At 40.6% G+C, this 21,671-nt stretch overlaps 1 pseudogene across 1 annotated transcript; it reads left to right on the top strand.

Moving 5' to 3' along the window:
* Positions 1-6,956: 6,956 nt before the first annotated feature.
* On the top strand, positions 6,957-9,276 carry LOC143589386 (nitrate reductase [NADH]-like; annotated as a pseudogene). Its single transcript, XR_013145277.1, has 3 exons — positions 6,957-7,962; positions 8,095-8,235; positions 9,098-9,276. The product of XR_013145277.1 is annotated as a nitrate reductase [NADH]-like (transcript).
* Positions 9,277-21,671: the final 12,395 nt, after the last annotated feature.

Here is a 21,671-nt window from a genome sequence, read left to right as displayed (position 1 = left end):
TTTTACCTGACCCGGGCTTGTATTCGAACTTATTTTTATTAATGAAATCAAGTGATTATTAGTAAATTTTGTTATTTGATTTATTTGTTTAATATCTAAACATGCCAAACTATCCTTAAAAACACTTAAATTGAGCTAAAATGCATTTCTAGAAGCTACATGGACCAAAACTGTCAAATCACAAAATTCTGACAACCCACCCGGCCGCATAGTGTGATGAGAGGTGCCCTTGTTTGCTGCGGGGCGCGGCCAAGGGTCTGTGCATATCAGATTTTGAGCTTAGGTTCATCGTGACTCGTTTATCACTTAATTTCCATCCATATCGTGTTGTAGTTCAAATACAAAATATCTAGAATGTTCCTAAGCATATTCTATCTTAATCATACGAATTATATCATTTAATTTGAGATAATTATCAAGTTTTAATGATTATCTTGTTCATTTTTGAGTTTAAACGAGTTATCGTCAAATTGGTGATAAGCGTGAAGCATAATCCATATTCCTATATAAACTAAGGTAGGATATCATTATTTTCTGCTACAAAACTTGTCCACTTCCATTCACTATCACGAATTCAAGTCCTAGCTCAAATGTTCTTCAAGGTTTGACTTATAAAAGTCAAACGGGTCTTTTAATTCACAATTGATTAGTTCCACATACGATGACGGGTAAGTTTGTATTTTTCTTGATAGTTATTAACCCATGAAAGAATGCCCTCATCCAATTTCAATGGATTTGGGGGATTTCATGTTCAACAGAATCAGTTTCAAGTTAGAGTTTATGTTAAGAACTAAATTGGGGGTTTTTAATTACACTATGAATTGACCCGAATTAGATTATGACTTTTTAGTATCGTGTGTTTGTAATTATGTTTTGGACATGTTGGACCCGAATTCGATCTCATAACGACATTCGTACCGACTACGAACCAAACACTCATTTAAGTTCGTTTTCTTTATATTCCATGTTTAATCTCGGTTTTATTATTAATTTTTATATGTTTTAGTTTGATTTTAACTTTGTAATTCTCATTTAAATTTTAGGGCATTCTCAGGTTCGGTTTTATCAGCTCACTTAAGTTGGTTTCTTCTATTTAATTATCTTCTTTCACATACCAACTCTTAAGGTGAGTAAATCACATCCCCTTTTTATTTTTAAATGTTTTGAGGACATGTATTAAATAAATCTCATTATTATTATTTCACATCCTCAACTACAATTCTAATGTATGCGTTTACGTGTATTGCTCAATTTTTTGTTGCATGTAATGTGCTAAAGTATTTACTGTTTTACTATTGGTGGCCTCATCCTCATTAATAAGATCTTACGCCATCTTAGTAGATTGACTTAGTGTCATGATGAATGAATTTTTATATTTTATTGTTACAAGTTAATTATTGTGATTACGCATCCGCATGGGAATTGATTTTATTATTATATATATTAAATTGTGTTTTTGCTCACCAACCTTATGTTCATCAAATATTATTTTCATACATGTTACAGGTTCATATCTTGGATGATTGAAGAAGTTAGTAGTTTGAACTTTAGGTTATCAAGAAAATAAACAATTTATTTTTCATGTTTTGTTTGGTTGAAAGTTTGGATAATGTTTGAATTTTTGTGATGTACTTTGGATTATTTGAATTTAAATAATTAAATAATATCACTTTATTATTGATAGTGTCTTACGAGCTATTGTGCCATCAGTTGCGCTCCGACATCGGACCAAACCTCATTCGGGACCAGATGCCATACCAGACAAAACCGAACAATTTCCCAAACACTCGTGTTTGGAAGGACGTGTTTGTGTTTGGCGGTATGTCGTTCGTTAGTCACCTTGTACACATCGGAGTCGCAAGTGCCACCTTTTCGATTCTCTTCGTCATTGACGCAAATATTGTTAAACCACGCTAGCTTTCTTCCCACCTCTCTCCACTTTCCGTTTAAAGAATTGTTTTTGCGGCACGTCGGTCTTTGTAGGATTTCATGAAATTCTATTGTGACCGCCTCCCAAAAACACGGTCCCGATTGTGCATTACCCTTGCTTGCATTTTCGGATTCATCAACCCAAGCCCGTGCTAGGGTGTTTTCCTCGCCTGTGGTCCACATTATCCTTTCTTCATCTTTGGCCGAACCTTTAATGGGAGCTGAACTTTGTGGGCTAGTCTTGCCGGCCGTACTTCTTTTTCTCGTCCTTTTCTTCTTTACGAGTTCAGTTTGGGTTTCAGGGACAATTTCTAGTCCGAGCTCTTGAATATGTTGTACTTTTTCGGCTTGTGATTGAGATCCGGATTGGGATTATATGTATTGTAGCCACTTCAAAAACTCGTCCAATGCGGCAACCGACCCTTGCGTTACTTCCGGAGTCAATAAGTGGTTGGGATCCATTTTTTGTTAGAGAATGTTGAAGATGAATATGGTGAATGATGAAGATGGAGATGAAAGATGAATTGGAAACGGATTAAAGAGATGTATTTGTAGTAGGTGGTTAATAATTAATAAAATAAAACTTTTTTTTAAACAATCGTTAGCTAATGGTCCAAAACAAACCCACTATTCTCCGTGACGAGCGTGATGGTGATCATGCTCATCACATCATGCGTGATGGGAGGACGAGGGGGTGGTGTTCCATGATACCATTCTCCAACATTTATGCCACATAGAACTATCTTTCTCTTATTCTCTTAACCACACTCCATGGCCTAACTATTTAAAAATATGACCATTTTGATTGAAAGTTTTAATTTAAAGTATGGAAGAATATGGCCATTTTGATTGAAAGTTTAATTAACTTATTAGTTGTTACTTGAAATTGTAAACTGTGTTTTTAGGGTATTGGTCATTTTCATGATGTACCATATGCGAGAAGAAATTGAGATGGATAATGAAAACAAATAACAAATAAAGAGTAAATTGCTATTTTGACATATGCGGTTTACGTTTCATAGCCTATTCAGCCCAAAGTGGGATTTGTGGACAAATGACACCCTGGCCGTTAGTTTTGTTTGCGATTTTGGCCGCTAAGACTATAAATCGTAAGTTTCCTTTAATATTTTTTCTTTTTTTCCTCTAATTTTTTTATCACTTGTATTTTACAGACTTGACAAACAAAAACTTATTACTAGTTAACCAACTTATTTATCTATTAAAAATGTATATTTAATATACTTTATTAGTTAATTTGTTTATTTTTGTTTGCTTGAAATAGTTATATATTTTTTACACTTTTTGTAAATGTTATTAATTAATTAAGCAACATTTTTGTATAAAAATATTTTTTACAATATTTGGAACTTATTTATTTTTGTTTGTTTGATTAAGCTATTGACTTTTATCATTTACATTTATTATAAACTTTCTACTATTTTTAAAGTATTATAGAGTTATTTGAAGTTTAAAGTTTATTTGTTAATCGTAAATCATATTTGAGGCGTTGTTATCGGTCGAGAAAGTGCTTAGTAGATGCTCGTTTATTTTATTTTTAATTGTTTGTTATATATTTTTCTTTTCTTATGTATTACTTGTTATTTGAACACACTCATTTTCTTAACGAATAAACACGAACAAGAAAACCTTGTTTAATTAATAAAAGAAAATTAAATAAATTATAAAAGTGTAAAAGTTATTTTATATAAAACAAATAAGTTGTTTAATTAATTAATTATTTAAACTTTGAAGAAATATATAAATTAAAAGTGAGAAAAATAAATAGCGTATTCAAATAAACGTAAATTAATAGTTTAACGAAAAGTATAAAATTATTCATTTTTGTAAAATAAATAGGTTGGTTAGTTAATTTATAAAATTTTGTCAAATCTATAAAATAAATATGATAAAAATAGTAAAAGAAAATAAATAAATAAAAGACATAATTACAAAGTTAGCTCCTGACGTTTACCTAAAGTAATAATATTAGGTACTAAGGTTTAAAAGTTGCATATATGGGTACTAAGATCTTAATTTGTAACAATTTTAGGTACTAACTTTAACTCCTGTTAAACGTTAACAGAATTTGTGTCAACTCATCGCCGTAACGCGCGATTTTTACCGACCGAATAAACATCGTTTTAAATATTTTAATTTTTTTGTATGTTAATCCTTTTATATACTACTTCAACAAATAGATATTTTGGTTTTTATTAAGATACCTTTACTAACGTAACCAATATCCGTTGAATATGCATCAGCTCGCTGCTGTAACACAATGCCCGGTTTTAACGGCTGAATAAATATTGTTTTAAATATGGTAATTTTAAAAATAATACGTTATATATTTTTTTAAGTACGTTAATATGACGAATTTAGTTTTTAGGTTTAGTTCGGGTACCGTAATGAACGTAGTCAATATAGATAGAATTCACGTTGACTCACAATTGAAACGCCTGAGTTTTACCTATCAAATTTGTCGCATAACGCGCCGGTAAATCACTAGCTTCCATGCTAATTAGAACATAAAGTTTTAAAATATTCCTAAAAACAAATATGCCAAATAATTTAGTGAGAATGTGTCATGACAATCAACCACAGTGTCATGACAGCGAGTTGATACACATTCCATTAACTTTTAACGGAAGTTAAAGTTAATACCTAACGTTGTTACAAAATTAAAACTTTAGTAACCATGCCTGCAACTTTTAAACGTTAGTACCCAATCTTGTTAACTTTGGAAAATGTTAGGGACTAACTTTGTAATTGTGTCTAAATAAAAAAAAAGACTTACATTTATAGATGTGTTACGCCGGAGAATTCTGCTCTTCTGGTGGCATAACTGTCAAGTGGCAGCCGACGGTATGAATTCCTGACGGAACGTCCAAGACAAACTCTAAAAGCCAGCGTGGGTACGATTAAAACAATATAGTCAGGCCAGAGTGGGCAAACGAGACTTTCCAAATTTAAAGAGTGCGAAATCCCAAATATAAAAAAGTCACCGTTCTTAAAAAAAAAGTAATTTCTTTATGTTTAATGTGTCTAGTTTTTCAAAAAATCTCGACGCATTTAAAAAGAAGCCATTTATTTGGAGAAAATGGTTCAAATCCTTTACTTTCTTTTTTAGCCTCAAATCAGCTGAGCTGTCTGATAACATCTTGTAATCGGTTTCGTCTTTCTATTTTGCTTCCGCGATTTCACTATAAATTACCAAATGTACGTGGTGTTCGCCTAGGAAGTTTTTGGAAAACGCAAATTCTGTCAAAAAGTCATTAGAGCGTGTGATTTTTACCGGTAATCCTTAAAAAGTACGAGTTTCCCATTGAATTTTATACATAACTAGTTTTTAACCTAGCGCGTTGCGCCGGCTAGTTGGCAACCCCAATGTTGAAACCCGGGTGTTTGTAAAACCTGGGCATTACAACGGTGAGACGACGCGAATTCAATTGGTATCAGTTACGTTCATTACGCTATAAACACCGCTGATAAAATTTTAGCATTAAAACAAAAAAGTAACGTGTCAAATTATCATATAAAAAGATTAACATATTAAAAAAAACAAAATATTTAAAATGATGTTTATTTGATCTGCAAACCCGGGTGGTGGTAAAATTCGAGCGATGTCGATCATGGCATTGAGGCGGTAACACGACACGAATTCGGTTGGTTTCAATTAAGTTCGTTACGATACTGAAGCTAAAAAAATTGAATATATATATATATATACATATATATATATATATATATATAAATTAAGGTGGACCAAAAGCCAATTGGGGATGGGAGTCGGGTGGCGGGGGGCGTCGATTGGTAAACTTGCGCACAGGTAAAACCCGAGCGTTGAGACAGCGAGTCTACGTGAATTCGGTCGGTTTTCGTCAGCTTCGTTATGGTACCGGAACTCAAACGAAAAAAATAGCATTTAGTCAGTTTTCATTGCTTACAATTTGATAACTAACTAAATAAAAAAAAACAAAATTCATGATCAAATACAGTGCCATAAGGTGTCCCAATTAAGCACTTGTAACACTAAAGTTCATATTTATATATTAGTAATCAATGTTTTAAAAATCGGTTTTTTACACGTACCGGATTAGGCTAAAAAATGATACAACCAGTTGAACCGGGTTATACCTGGAGGTTCAACCGGCTGAACAGTTTACCTTATAATTTCCTATAAATACAACTTTAACTTCAAAAATAACCCAAAAATAATCTAAAAGTTAATCTATATTAAAAAAAATAATACCAAAACACTCAATTTAAAAAAAACATTCATAAAGTTTACACATTTGAATATTAATTATTGGTTTAAACGTAATTTTGATAAAATATAGGCCGCAAATATCAAAAATTTCTTGGACATAAAATTGGTTTACCGGTAAAACCGGTATTTTAGAAAAAAACCGCCGGTACGATGTTCTAGCAAACTAGCCAAAAATATCGGGCTCAAAATACCGGCTTGTTGTGCAAAATCCGGTTTAACCAGTTCAACCGGCCGGTTTGAACCAGTTTTTAAAACAATGTTTGTAATCACACTTAAGAGAAATATAGTGTATTAAAAAAGCAAGTATTCGAGTGCCGCAAAGGTTGGAATACAAAATCTAGTACTCTTAAGAGGATATGTTGTCTTTGTTCATTTTTGCGACCATTACTTTTTCATTTTTCATATATTTTGTGGCTTTCTTTTATTTCCCCACACACTTCCTCGGCCTTTTTCTCTCCCAAGAGCTGCCTAATCTCTCAACGTCCACACGTTTTCTATTTCCAAATACCATAATAATATGTGGACGACTTAATAAAAAGCTTTTTATTACGTCACTACTTCGCTAGTGTAAACAACTAAACGAATTGCCAGCCAGATCTTTTACTAGTCTATGGATTTCTTTTTTCCTTTTTCCATTATACCTATATTTTAATATTTCATGCATCTATATATATATAAGTACGTGTGTTGTTTAAGCCAAAGTTGTGCCTCATTTTCTCGGCACATCGGATACAAACCTATAGGAAGACTGAAACACTAAATGGCGGCCTCCGTTGAAAACCGCCGGTTCCGCCACGAACCCGGTCTATCCGCCACCACGGTTGCCCGCTCCTTCAGCCCTAACCACCAGCGTTCCGATTCACCCATCCGTGGCTACAACTTTACCACCGGTAGTAGAGACTTTTCGACGTTGAATAAGGTGCACGACCAGTCGAGTGACGAGGAGGGCGAGGTTGACTACGCTGACGCCATTAAGAAGTCTAACTCCGAATTGGAAATCTCGGTTTTCGATCCGCGAGACGTTGGCACTGCGGACCAATGGATCGAGCGGAACCCGTCCATGGTCCGCCTCACGGGTAAGCACCCGTTCAACTCGGAGCCACCGTTGAATAAACTCATGCACCATGGGTTCATCACCCCGGCCCCTCTTCACTACGTCCGCAACCACGGTCCAGTCCCTAATGCCAGTTGGGACGACTGGACCGTGGAGATATGCGGCTTGGTGAAACGGCCTGCTCGTTTCACCATGAACCAGCTGGTCAGGGAATTCCCAACTTGGGAATTCCCAGTGTCGCTGGTTTGCGCTGGGAACAGGCGCAAGGAACAGAATTTGACGAAACAAACCATCGGGTTCAACTGGGGCGCTGCCGGGATATCGACATCGGTTTGGAAAGGAGTCCCATTGTTCCAAATACTGAAAAGATGCGGGATCTATAGCCGGAAGAAGGGGGCGTTGAACGTGTGCTTTGAGGGAGCTGAGGATCTTCCTGGAGGCGGTGGTTCGAAATACGGAACCAGTATCAGCATCGAGATGGCAATGGATCCGGCGAGAGATATTATATTGGCGTACATGCAAAACGGGGAGAAGTTGTTACCGGATCATGGGTTTCCGGTGAGAATGGTTATTCCGGGCTTCATCGGTGGTCGGATGGTCAAGTGGTTAAAGCGTATTATTGTGACTACTCCGGCGTCCGAGAATTATTACCACTACAAAGACAACCGTGTGTTGCCGTCACACGTCGATGCTGAGCTAGCCAACGCGGAAGGTTACTAAATCATAGAATTAATATATAATATTTACGCTTAACATTTGAGATATGATATTTTTGAGTTCGGATTTATTTATGTTTATGGAAAATATATATAAATATGTTGATGATATTGTATGTGTGGTGTAGGTTGGTGGTACAAACCCGAGTATATAATCAACGAGCTTAACATAAACTCCGTGATTACAACACCCTGCCACGAGGAGATATTGCCGATTAACGCATGGACTACTCAGAGGCCGTACACCTTGAGGGGATATGCTTATTCTGGTATTAATCGTCTTCCAAGATCTTACTTTATCGGTTAATATTGATAATTTTAGGTATGGTAGGAAAATCTGAAATATTTGTAAAGGGTATTCAATGACTTGATACGGGTATGATATGAAGCGATACCCTATCCTATTTACCTACATTAAAACCGTATGATTTAAAATTATTATGCATTTAATTTAATATATATTGCAATTTATTTATAAGTTGAGGTTAATATAGAACGTAGGTTGAGAGAAAATAGAATCTAATCACGTACTATATGTCTATATTGCAGCTTGCAAAGAAAGCTATTTAATTATGAATGAAAAGAACAATTTTACATAGTTATTAAGATCAACTGAATCTGTAACAACAAGTGGATCTTGAAGAATCAAGTACCACAAAGTAATTTAATAATTGTAGATCTGTAATGTTCAGAGGCAAAATGGTAATTAATAATTTAATATACATGGGTTGGTCAAGACTCAAGATTCCGTAGTTACATCGTTTTCGACCCTTACTTTTAAGTTGTTACATAGAACATGTCGGTTGGAACTGGTTTTATTAATAATGAATAATATTAGCAAGAAACAGCTAACATAAAAAAAGACAAAAACTTGTTAGAATAGGTTAAAACTTAAAAGCACTACATGTACTATATTATATACCTTTAAATAGTTTTATTTAAAAATTGTGTTTTAAGTTTTAACAATATACTGTATTAATTAAATAACTACTATATGTTCAAACAACTTGCTTAAATTAATACTTATTGTCTCCTGAGGTTGAGGGTCAATGGTAGAACTAGAATCCAAGTTGAGTTATTGGGAATGAAAAGTGGTATGATTATTAATTAGTTGATTAACTAATGGTGCAGGGGGTGGGAAGAAAGTGACACGTGTTGAGGTAACAATGGATGGAGGTGAGACGTGGATCATATGTAGCCTGGACCACAAGGAGAAACCAAATAAGTATGGGAAGTAATGGTGCTGGTGCTTCTGGTCACTTGAGGTTGGGGTTCTGGACCTTCTTAGTGCCAAAGAGATTGCGGTTTGAAGAAACACTAAGTGACCCCGGGCAGATTACGGATGATCTAGGGGCTAAGTAATGTTTTCCACTAGGATTAGGTCCGGCAAAGATGGATGTTCTTCAGATGACCTGCAAAACAGACACCGTGAGCTCGTCACTGAGAAGGGGGGGGGGTTCCTCCTTGTGACCACCCTCCGGCGTGAGAATCAGACTAGATTGCTCTGAATATAAGTGTATATTGAGAGAAATAGCTAGTGAAGGTAAGATGATCATACCGTTCCAAGGTGTTGGAGTATTTATAGCCGAAGGTAGGTTTCCAAGCAGGTACAGCCATGTGACATCTGCCCCGATCCGACCCGACCCAGGTACCCGTTTCTCTGACCCGATCTCTTTCTTTTATGATTTAATATTTATTTATACTTATATTTTACTTTTAATAATAATATATATTTTCCTCCCCGCCTCTTTCTCTCTCTTTCTTTCCGCCGTCCCGTCCCTCTCCTTCTCTCTTTCCGCCTTCTTTTCCCTCTTGTCGCCGTCCCGCCCTTACGCCTTGTTTCCCTCTTTTTCTTCTAACTCTTTGCTTGTCCTTTGTTCCTTCCCGCCTAAGGTTGTCTGCGTAGCTCCACGCGCCAGACCCCTTACAAGGAATCCTGCGTGAAGACCACCTGTTTCAGCGATACGCGAGACGAACTCTTCTCGCAGCGCGCTAAGAATTGTAATTCTTCTCGCAGCGCGCTAAGAACGGTAGTTCTTCCCGCGACGCGCTAAGGATTTGTAGTTCTTCTCGCAGCGCGCTAAGAATCGTAGTTCATCCCTCGACGCGCGAAGAATTATAGTTCTTCCCGTGGCGCGCTAGGAATTTTAGTTCCTCCCGCGGCGCGCTAAGAAATGTGATTCTTCCCGCGGCGCGCTTAGAAATGTAGTTCTTTCCGCGACGCGTTAAGGTTGGTTCCGTCTGCCTTCGCGCTCGCGCTCTCTTGACCTTCTGTGTCTGCCTTCGCGCTCGAGCCTTCTCGCGCTAAACCCTTTGAGTTTTCTTCTGTTTAATCTAGCCGTTGCTTTTGTGTTGTCTTATCTTTTGTGCTGTTGACCTAATCTGCTTTATGTCTGAAAAGCCACTTTTGGCGCAGCATGCGCACCAACCCCATTGGTTGGCAGAAAAAGTGACTGACATTATCTTTTGAGATCTGCTTTTTCCATGCTTGACCAGTACCTTTTTCTGAACCGCCCATGCCTTTTTACTGTTAACCTGTCAGCTTTTTCTCTTTTTCCCTGCTGCCATATCTTTTGATATCTTTTGCTTTTGGAATCTTTTGCTTTTTGAGATCTTTTCCCCTTTTCTAGGGATTGTGTCTCCTAGGGTTTCCCTATAAATAATAGTATTATTTTTCCTAACACTACACACACAAAACACTTAATCTCTCATGTTCTCCTTGCTCTCTCTGCCGCCTCCCTCTCTGCCTCCGTCTTCCTCCCTGTTCTGTCCTGCTTTTCCGGTAATATATATATTATATATAATAATTTACTTATTAATTATGCTAACTTATATCAAGACTTAAAACAAATCATTAAAACAATAATCTTATTTATAGGTTAACTTGTGTTTGTTTAAAGTTGATTCTTGCTTTATCTTACACCGCATCGTTTATCATGTGAGTAATCTCGTACCTAATCCCTTTTTGCTTTTAATGTTTTGGGATGTTCATGTGTTCGTACAAACTTAGAGTCTTAAACTTGTTTATGAACTTTAGTCGCGCAGTATCCCATGTGTTGAGGACGTTTACTTGGCTGTTTATTTGTATGTGTGTATCATTAACCGCTTTGTTCGGCCTATTCCGAAGTTTTCATGGATCCATTAGATGAACACGGGAGACCTATCGTTTACGGTTTTCTTTGTTTACACTTGCACAGATGTTTTCTCGTTTTTGTGCTCAATTGGGAGCACGGATTGAACTATGAACTATGAGCTATGATCTATTTAGGCTTGATCACAATCTGATTGCACCCTTGTTAAACACCAGACATACACGTGTTGCGCGCAGATTTATTGTTACCTATGTATTGTATTAAACTTGATTTCTCACCAACACGCAAGTGTTTGACGTTTTATTTTAACACATGTTCAGGTTTGCTGTAGCTACATTTGGAGCTTGTGGACACGTAGGACGTTTTTTTTTACTTTTGGACCTAGATTAAAATGTATCAAGACAAGTTATTGTTGTTCGAATATTCTGCCTTATAATATATTGATTATTGTTGTTTTATGTTATCTTGTGTTTACCTTGCGCGTGCGCGAATAAATGTATTTATTAAATATTGACACCCAATAGTGTCACGAGTAATGAAACAATATGTGGCGCCCCGATGTATAATCCGCCTTTGGTCGGGGTGTTACAGATTGGTATCAGAGCTCGTTGACTTTAGGATAGGTGGTTAGACGTAACGGCCTAGAATACCTAAGAGTCCCTTCTCGCGCATGAGAGAAATCTCATGATTGCGCGCTTATTGTTAATTACTCGTTATTTATGAATATGCTCGCGCCTATGAAGTATATGATTTTATGTTTTATTTCGCGATATTTCGATTCTTGTTGAATTTCGATTTTTATTGATTTTACTTACATATTCGTTTGTTGGATTTGAAAATCCGAAAAGTCATGGTGATACATGAATAGTTGATTTTCAATTTCCATTTACGATTATGTTCTGAGATTGGAGACTTGAAAAGTCATGGTGATACATGAATTGTCAACCGCCAATACTCATTTTCTTGTATATTTTATATTGAAGATTGAAAAGTCATGGTGATACATGAATCGTCAATCTCCAATACTCGTTTACTCGTATATTTTAAATTGGGAATTCGGAAAGTCATGGTGATACATGAATTGTCGATTCTTGATTCGAATTTGTTACCTTTATTAAGTCTGCATTTAGGGTCATTTATTTTACTTTAACTTTGGACAGTAACTGACTCCGCGAAACCAAGCTTTATAAGGTTATACTTTGCGATAAAACCAAGATATTAACAAAAATTAAAACTTTTATAGAATGCCTCCGCTATCTCGCCGATTTCAGAGAAGAGAAGCCTCGCGCATGCGTAGACAGCAACGTTCCCAGGAAATGGCCGCCGCAATAGCCCAAGCTTTGAGCCAAAACAATACCAACACCTCTGGTTACAACATTAAATCCTTTAACGCGGGTAACCCTCCAAAGTTCACAGGTCTTGAAGGAGCCACCGTGATGCTCCAGTGGCTTGAGAAAATAGAAAACACTTTCCTCCACACCCAATGCCCCTCAGACAGACGAACCCTATATGCTTCTAGTGTCCTGGAATCTAGAGCGCTTACATGGTGGAATGGAGTAGCTCATGCGCGTGGCGCAGAAACTGCTTCCAACATGCTATGGGAGGAATTTAAGGAAATTCTGACGCGAGAATTCTGCCCTCCCAACGAAGTTAAGCGCTTGGAGGAAGAATTTTGGAATCTTAAGCAATACAGTGGCGAAGCGCGCGAGTACGCGACGCGTTTCCATGAACTAAGTTTGCTGGTCCCTCACCTTGTTACCCCTTCCCGCCGAGCCATAGAGAAATTCCTTGGGGGTCTCCCCATGGAAATTCAAGATTCTGTATGGGCCAGAAACCCAGTAACCCTCTCTGACGCCATCGAGTTGGCCGCTGTGCTCAGCGACAACCATGTCAGAGCAGGAACCCTGTTCCTGCGGGGAACAGAAAAGACCAAACTCACCAAGACTGTTCCTGAACCAACAGAAACCAAACCAGAACCCTCAAACCGTAACAACCTCAAGCGCAGGCGCAAAGCCTATGCGCTTACCAACCCGCCCATTGTCCAGCAACCCATCTACCAACCTCCAGTTTACGCGCCTAACCCACTGTCAGCCTACCCAACACCTCCTGTAGCCCACAACTATGCCTTAACCAATCCCGCACTCCCTGCCCCGCCACCTAAGAAACCTTACACAGGAAATCAACCCTTTTGCCCAACCTGTAGACTTCACCACCCAACCCAAACCCCGTGTCGACAATGCAACCGATGTGGCCGCGTTGGTCACTCTGCCGAATTCTGTAGAGTCCCTCTCGCCAACCCAATTGCGCCAACACCACCAGTCTACCCGCAGAATCCACAACCAACCTACCAAAACCCACGACCCAGATCGTGCTTTAACTGCGGTGATCCCAGTCATTTCCGGAACGCGTGCCCAAGACTACAAGTTCAGATTACGCAAGCGAATCCGGTGAACCAGATTTCGAACCAAGTAACGCGCGGACGAGCTTTTAACATAACCACGCACCAAGCGCAAGCGAATAATGACGTAGTTAATGGTACATTTTTGCTTAACGGATTTTATGCTTCTATACTTTTTGATACTGGCGCCGATCGAAGTTTTATTTCTCGCGCGTTTGAGCAGAAGCTTGCGCGACCGCGCGATAACTTAAAAGAAGATTTTTCAGTTGAACTGGCTAACGGTGAAACTGTTTTAATTAACTCGGTGATTAAAGATTGCACGCTTAACCTTAACGAAAACGATTTTCTGATCGACCTCATCCCCATGCCTCTTGGAAGCTTTGATGTTATCATTGGTATGGACTGGCTCTCGAAGAATCGCGCCGAAGTTATTTGCGCCAAGAAGTTGATTCGCATACCTCGAGAAAATGGTGATCTTCACATCTACGGCGAAAAACCCTCCCGCGGTCTTAAACTTATGTCTTGCGCCGAAGCCCGAAGACTCATGCGGAAGAAGTGTATTGCATTTTTAGCCCATGTGGTCGAACCTGCTGAAGAAAAGAAGCTTCGCGATATCCCTGTTGTGCGTGATTTCCCTGAAGTTTTTCCTGATGATCTTCCTGGTATCCCTCCCGCTCGTGAAGTCGAGTTCCGTATTGATCTTGTCCCTGGTGCTTCCCCCGTAGCTAAATCTCCTTACCGTCTTGCGCCCGCTGAGATGCAAGAATTGGCAAGCCAACTTCAAGAGTTGACTGCTAAAGGATTCATCCGCCCTAGCTCTTCGCCCTGGGGTGCTCCGGTGTTGTTCGTTAAAAAGAAAGATGGTTCGTTTCGCATGTGTATTGATTACCGCGAGTTGAACAAACTCACTATTAAAAACCGGTATCCCTTACCGCGTATTGACGACCTCTTTGATCAACTCCAAGGTGCCTCTTGTTTCTCCAAGATTGATCTCCGCTCTGGCTATCACCAGTTGCGCATCCGCGATGAAGATGTTCCGAAGACTGCTTTTCGAACTCGTTATGGCCATTTTGAATTCTTGGTCATGTCCTTCGGTCTAACCAACGCACCCGCCGTTTTCATGGATCTAATGAATCGGGTGTGTAGGCCTTTCTTGGATAAATTCGTGATTGTGTTTATCGATGATGTTCTGGTGTATTCTAAGACCAAGGCCGAGCATGAGCAACATCTTCGGTTGGTGTTGCAAAAGCTTCGAACCGAGCAGCTCTATGCTAAGCTTTCCAAGTGTGAATTCTGGTCTGATGAAGTACAGTTTCTTGGCCATGTTGTGAACAAGATGGGTATTCATGTCGACCCATCCAAAATTGAAGCAATCAAGAACTGGATTATGCCATCCTCTCCTTCCGAGATCCGTTCCTTTCTGGGCTTAGCTGGTTATTACCGGCGTTTCATTTCGAACTTCTCGAAAATCGCTTTGCCTTTAACAGCTCTAACGCACAAAGGTAAACCGTATATTTGGGGCTCGAAGCAAGAAGAAGCCTTTCTATCGCTCAAGCGATTGTTGTGTGAAGCTCCTGTTCTTGCGCTACCTGAGGGTAATGATGATTTTGTCGTGTACTGCGATGCCTCCAACCAAGGTCTCGGTTGTGTTCTTATGCAACGAGGCAAGGTTATCGCTTACGCATCAAGGCAACTTAAGGTTCATGAAAAGAATTATACAACTCACGACCTCGAGCTTGGTGCAGTTGTTTTTGCCTTGAAGATCTGGAGACACTACCTTTATGGTACTAAGTGCATCCTCTACACTGACCATAAAAGCCTTCAGCATATCTTTGATCAAAAGGAACTCAACATGAGACAACGCCGATGGAACGAACTCATCAGCGATTACGATTGTGAGATCCGGTATCATCCTGGTAAGGCTAATGTGGTAGCCGATGCGCTCAGCCGAAAACCCTGCCAACTTAACTGTATCTTGCCGCGCACCCAGCTTCACTTCGCGCCGATTCAAAGCAACCTTGAATCGCGTATTCGTGACGCGCAGCGCGCATCCATCAGTAATGGTAACCTTCGCGCCGAGTTAGCGTGTGGCGCGGAAGCGCACTTTGTCCCTAATCTGAGTGGAATTCTCTGCTATCTTAATCGCATCTGGATTCCCTTTGATGAGAATCTTCGCGCTGATATCCTGAGTGAAGCGCACAAATCCCGGTATTCTATTCATCCTGGCGCTGATAAGATGTACAAGGATTTGCGCATTACTTATTGGTGGCCCGGTATGAAAAAGGATATTGCTGTGTTCGTAGCTAAATGTCTGACTTGTTCTAAAGTGAAAGCTGAACACCAACGCCCATCTGGTTTGCTCGAACAACCAGAAATTCCTACGTGGAAATGGGAATGTGTAGCGATGGACTTTATTACCAAGTTACCTTTGACAGCAAGCAAACATGATAGCATTTGGGTAATAGTGGATCGTTTGACTAAGTCTGCTCACTTTCTGCCCATTCGTGAAAACTACCGTGTTGAGCATCTCGCGCAGCTTTATGTCAAGGAAATTGTCTGCCGCCATGGTACTCCTTTGAGCATCATATCCGATCGCGATGGCCGTTTTATATCTCGCTTTTGGAAATCTCTCCAATCTGCGCTAGGAACTCGCTTGGACATGAGTACGGCATATCATCCTCAGACTGACGGTCAGTCTGAGCGAACTATTCAAACTCTTGAGGATATGCTCCGATCTTGTGTTCTTGATTTTGGAGGTAATTGGGATTCACACCTGCCTTTGATTGAGTTCTCTTATAATAACAGCTATCATTCCAGTATTGGTATGGCCCCATTTGAAGCACTTTACGGTCGTAAGTGCCGCTCCCCGATTTGTTGGAGCGAAGTGGGAGAAGCTCAAATCACAGGACCCGAACTTGTTCAAGAGACAACCGATAAAATCGCCAAGATCCGTGATCATCTGCTGACTGCCAGAAGCCGACAGAAGAGTTACGCAGATCGTAGGCGGAAGCCTCTCGAATTTCAAGTTGGTGATCTTGTTCTCCTCAAAGTGTCGCCCTGGAAGGGTGTTGTCCGCTTTGGGAAGAAAGGTAAGCTTGCTCCTCGATATGTTGGACCATTTAAGATTCTCGCGCGTGTAGGAAAAGTTGCCTACAGACTTGACCTGCCGCCCGAGCTCAGTAATGTGCATCCAACGTTCCATGTATCCAATCTCAAGAAGTGTTTAGCTGACGAGAACCTTCACATTCCACTTGATGAAGTTCAAGTTGATGAATCTATGCATTTCGTTGAGAAGTCTGTTGAGATTATGGATCGCGAGGTTAAGCAAACCAAGCGCAGTCGTATCCCTATCGTGAAAGTTCGCTGGGAGTCCAAGCGCGGAGCCGAGTTTACATGGGAAAGGGAAGATCAAATGAAGATCAAGTACCCGCACCTGTTCTCTGCGCAACTTACTTCGAGATAAATATCGGGACGAAATTTCTTAAAGTAGGGGAGACTGTGACATCTGCCCCGATCCGACCCGACCCAGGTACCCGTTTCTCTGACCCGATCTCTTTCTTTTATGATTTAATATTTATTTATACTTATATTTTACTTTTAATAATAATATATATTTTCCTTCCCGCCTCTTTCTCTCTCTTTCTTTCCGCCGTCCCGTCCCTCTCCTTCTCTCTTTCCGCCTTCTTTTCCTTCTTGTCGCCGTCCCGCCCTTACGCCTTGTTTCCCTCTTTTTCTTCTAACTCTTTGCTTGTCCTTTGTTCATTCCCGCCTAAGGTTGTTTGCGCAGCTCCACGCGCCAGACCCCTTACAAGGAATCCTGCGTGAAGACCACCTGTTTCAGCGATACGCGAGACGAACTCTTCTCGCAGCGCGCTAATAATTGTAATTCTTCTCGCAGCGCGCTAAGAACGGTAGTTCTTCCCGCGACGCGCTAAGGATTTGTAGTTCTTCTCGCAGCGCGCTAAGAATCGTAGTTCATCCCTCGACGCGCGAAGAATTATAGTTCTTCCCGCGGCGCGCTAGGAATTTTAGTTCCTCCCGCGGCGCGCTAAGAAATGTGATTCTTCCCGCGGCGCGCTTAGAAATGTAGTTCTTTCCGCGACGCGTTAAGGTTGGTTCCGTCTGCCTTCGCGCTCGCGCTCTCTTGACCTTCTGTGTCTGCCTTCGCGCTCCAGCCTTCTCGCGCTAAACCCTTTGAGTTTTCTTCTGTTTAATCTAGCCGTTGCTTTTGTGTTGTCTTATCTTTTGTGCTGTTGACCTAATCTGCTTTATGTCTGAAAAGCCACTTTTGGCGCAGCATGCGCACCAACCCCATTGGTTGGCAGAAAAAGTGACTGACATTATCTTTTGAGATCTGCTTTTTCCATGCTTGACCAGTACCTTTTTCTGAACCGCCCATGCCTTTTTACTGTTAACCTGTCAGCTTTTTCTCTTTTTCCCTGCTGCCATATCTTTTGATATCTTTTGCTTTTGGAATCTTTTGCTTTTTGAGATCTTTTCCCCTTTTCTAGGGATTGTGTCTCCTAGGGTTTCCCTATAAATAATAGTATTATTTTTCCTAACACTACACACACAAAACACTTAATCTCTCCTGTTCTCCTTGCTCTCTCTGCCGCCTCCCTCTCTGCCTCCGTCTTCCTCCCTGTTCTGTCCTGCTTTTCCGGTAATATATATATTATATATAATAATTTACTTATTAATTATGCTAACTTATATCAAGACTTAAAACAAATCATTAAAACAATAATCTTATTTATAGGTTAACTTGTGCTTGTTTAAAGTTGATTCTTGCTTTATCTTACACCGCATCGTTTATCATGTGAGTAATCTCGTACCTAATCCCTTTTTGCTTTTAATGTTTTGGGATGTTCATGTGTTCGTACAAACTTAGAGTCTTAAACTTGTTTATGAACTTTAGTCGCGCAGTATCCCATGTGTTGAGGACGTTTACTTGGCTGTTTATTTGTATGTGTGTATCATTAACCGCTTTGTTCGGCCTATTCCGAAGTTTTCATGGATCCATTAGATGAACACGGGAGACCTATCGTTTACGGTTTTCTTTGTTTACACTTGCACAGATGTTTTCTCGTTTTTGTGCTCAATTGGGAGCACGGATTGAACTATGAACTATGAGCTATGATCTATTTAGGCTTGATCACAATCTGATTGCACCCTTGTTAAACACCAGACATACACGTGTTGCGCGCAGATTTATTGTTACCTATGTATTGTATTAAACTTGATTTCTCACCAACACGCAAGTGTTTGACGTTTTATTTTAACACATGTTCAGGTTTGCTGTAGCTACATTTGGAGCTTGTGGACACGTAGGACGTTTTTTTTTTACTTTTGGACCTAGATTAAAATGTATCAAGACAAGTTATTGTTGTTCGAATATTCTGCCTTATAATATATTGATTATTGTTGTTTTATGCTATCTTGTGTTTACCTTGCGCGTGCACGAATAAATGTATTTATTAAATATTGACACCTAATAGTGTCACGAGTAATGAAACAATATGTGGCGCCCCGATGTATAATCCGCCTTTGGTCGGGGTGTTACAAGCCAGCTGTATAATATTCCTTTTCTACCAACTGTGGGCTACGCACGTGCCATGCTGGTTGGTGGGTAGGCAGCGGCTGATAGTGAAAAGGCCGGCTGTGTACTGTTCCTTTTCCGCCGGCTATGTACTAATCCTTTTCCGCCGGCTGTGTACTGTTCCTTTTCCACCAACGGCAGGCTATGTACGTGCCACGACAAGGGTTGGTGAGTAGGCAGCGGCTGATAGTGACATTTTGTACTAGAGCGTGCTCCTCGTACTGTTGTCGATGAGCTGTCACCCTGTGATTGGTTCATGGGCTGCTCTGGTCAGATCTTGTCTATTTTGTCCATACCTTGGCAGGTATAGTACAAAAGACCTTCCAGAAGCGTACGGACTGGCTCATTTGGGCGGGAGTATTCCCGCCTTGCTCATTCCTTCAGGTGACACTGAATTATTGAGTTAGTGCCTTGTGCGTGTAGCCTTGCTATTAGTGCGGGTAGCCTTCCCTGATGGCTAATATCCGCAGCTGCGGGAACAGGCGGGGTACTTCACCATTGGGAGGCTTTTCTTGCGGGAACAGCTGGCGTACTGCGCGTAAGGTCTTCATCTCTGAGCATGGTGGGTCCTGCGGGACCAGTTGGTCCTTGCGCAGACGTCCCTCTTCAAGGTGAGTCTTGCGGGTCCAACTGGGCTCTGCTGGGACCTACCTCTTCAAGTCCCCCCAGTCCAATGTTCTTCTCATGAATTGTTAATAAGTGAGGTGAACTTTTGGACTTAAGCAAGGGGTTTTGAAAAGAATTTTTAGTTTTTAGGTTTTCCGTGGGGATTCTTCCCGCGGTTTTCCTAATGTCACTAGCATAAATTCCCGACTTTTCTGCCTGATCTTTGGTTGTGATGTGGGTAGGTGTTTAACCCCTTCGCACATCGGGAGCGTTGAGTTTCACTTGCATAGATTCTTCACGAGATTTTTGGTAGTTTCGGACATAGTGATCAGTTATGTTAAACCACCAATTCCGCCGTGAAGTTTCAAACAAGGTAGTTCTCAACGTTCCGGCTATGTGGAGGTGCTATTTCTCTTTCCGCAAGCACGGTCCAGAAGATCCTTCTTGGTTTCAATTCCCTGCAAGTGCTAAGTATGTGAAGGGTTTCGCCTTGACACTATACCCGCACTCGTCTTATAGTTTCTTTACTTCCAAGGTATTCTTGGCTTCAATTCCATGCAGGTGCTAGGTATGTGAAGGGTTTCGCCTTAACACTGTACCCGCAGTTGTCTTACGGTTTCTTGGATACCAAGGTAAGGGGGTATATTCCCTCTTATTTTTGAATCTTTGAATCTTTTTGAATTTCTTTGAAATTCGAAGAGTTGGTGAAAGGATAAGAACAGTCCAAACTGTTGAAGGGAAGTTAGTGTCCGACGGTTTCTTCTGACAGTTTCAGGACGTGCAGGAAGTTATGACGACGTGACAGTATATGGTCATTCCAGACGCTTTTTCAGGCGCGTGGGTGCGGATTTTACGGCGCGATTTTTCATCCACGTTTCTGTGCCGGTTTGGATGACACAAATTTCCTTGTGCGGGACTGATGGTGCTCCAAGGAGTTCAATGCGGATGTCCTTACCCAAATGGGTGAAGGCTAACGATGCAAGCTTGCTTAACGCATCCGCAGATTTGTTTTCGCTACGCTTGACGTATATGACTTTACAATCGTTAAAATCGCGCATAAGGGTTTTTGCCTGTGCGAGGTACAGGGCCATTGTGTCGTTCACGGCCGTGTACGTCCCGTTTATTTGGTTGGCTACTAACATGGAATCTACGTGGGCTTCCAAGTTTTTCACTCCCATCTTACGCGCAATCCTCAGCCCGGCCAAGAATGCTTCATACTCTGCTACGTTATTCGTACTTGGGAAATCCAGTCGAATAGCGTAAGTGTATTCTTGGCCTGCTGGGTTGGTTAGTTTCAACCCTGCGCCTGAACCCTCGTTGCTGGCTGCTCCATCAGCGTAGAGTCGCCAGACATCATTGATGTCCTGTGCTGGGGAGGGTTGAGCCTCCTCCTAGCACTATTTCTCCCGCGAAGCGGGGACTTCTGCAATAAAGTCGGCCAAGACTTGGCCTTTTATGGCTGGTCTCGGCTTGTATTTTATCGCATATTCCCCCAACTCAATTGCCCGTTTGGCTAGACGTCTCGATAACTCGGGTTTGTCTAGAACGTTTGCAAGTTTGAAGTTGGTGAGAATGGTGATTGGGTGACCTTGGAAATATCTTCTTAGCCTGCGTGAAGCCTGTACAAGTGCTAAGACTAATTTTTCCAGGGTAGAGTACCGGGTTTCTACGTCTGTTAGGACACGGCTAACATAGTAAATAGGCATCTGGATACCTTTTCGCTCTACTAGCAGGACTGCCCCGGTTGCTCTATTTGTGGCGGAAAGGTATATGATTAATTCCTCCCCCGCTTCTGGTGCTGTGAGCGTTGGGAGTTCGATCAAGCGCGACCGAATTTCCTGAAAAGCTGCTTCCGCTTCTGGTGTCCAGCGGAAGTGCGTTTTCTTTAAACAGTTTCTCAATGTTGACACGAATGGGAACGACCTATCCGCATGGTTTGACAAAAAGCGGTTAAGTGCGACTAGGCGTCCATTCAGTGCCTGAGCTTGCTTGATGGTAGTAGGTGATTCC

This window comes from Bidens hawaiensis, unplaced genomic scaffold, assembly GCF_021521415.1.
Source record: "Bidens hawaiensis isolate Kalapana, Puna unplaced genomic scaffold, B.hawaiensis_p1.1 tig00037449_1, whole genome shotgun sequence".
NCBI classification, from domain to species: Eukaryota; Viridiplantae; Streptophyta; class Magnoliopsida; order Asterales; family Asteraceae; genus Bidens; species Bidens hawaiensis.
Note: the sequence above shows the minus strand (reverse complement) of the source record. Positions and strands in the feature narration are given on the sequence as shown.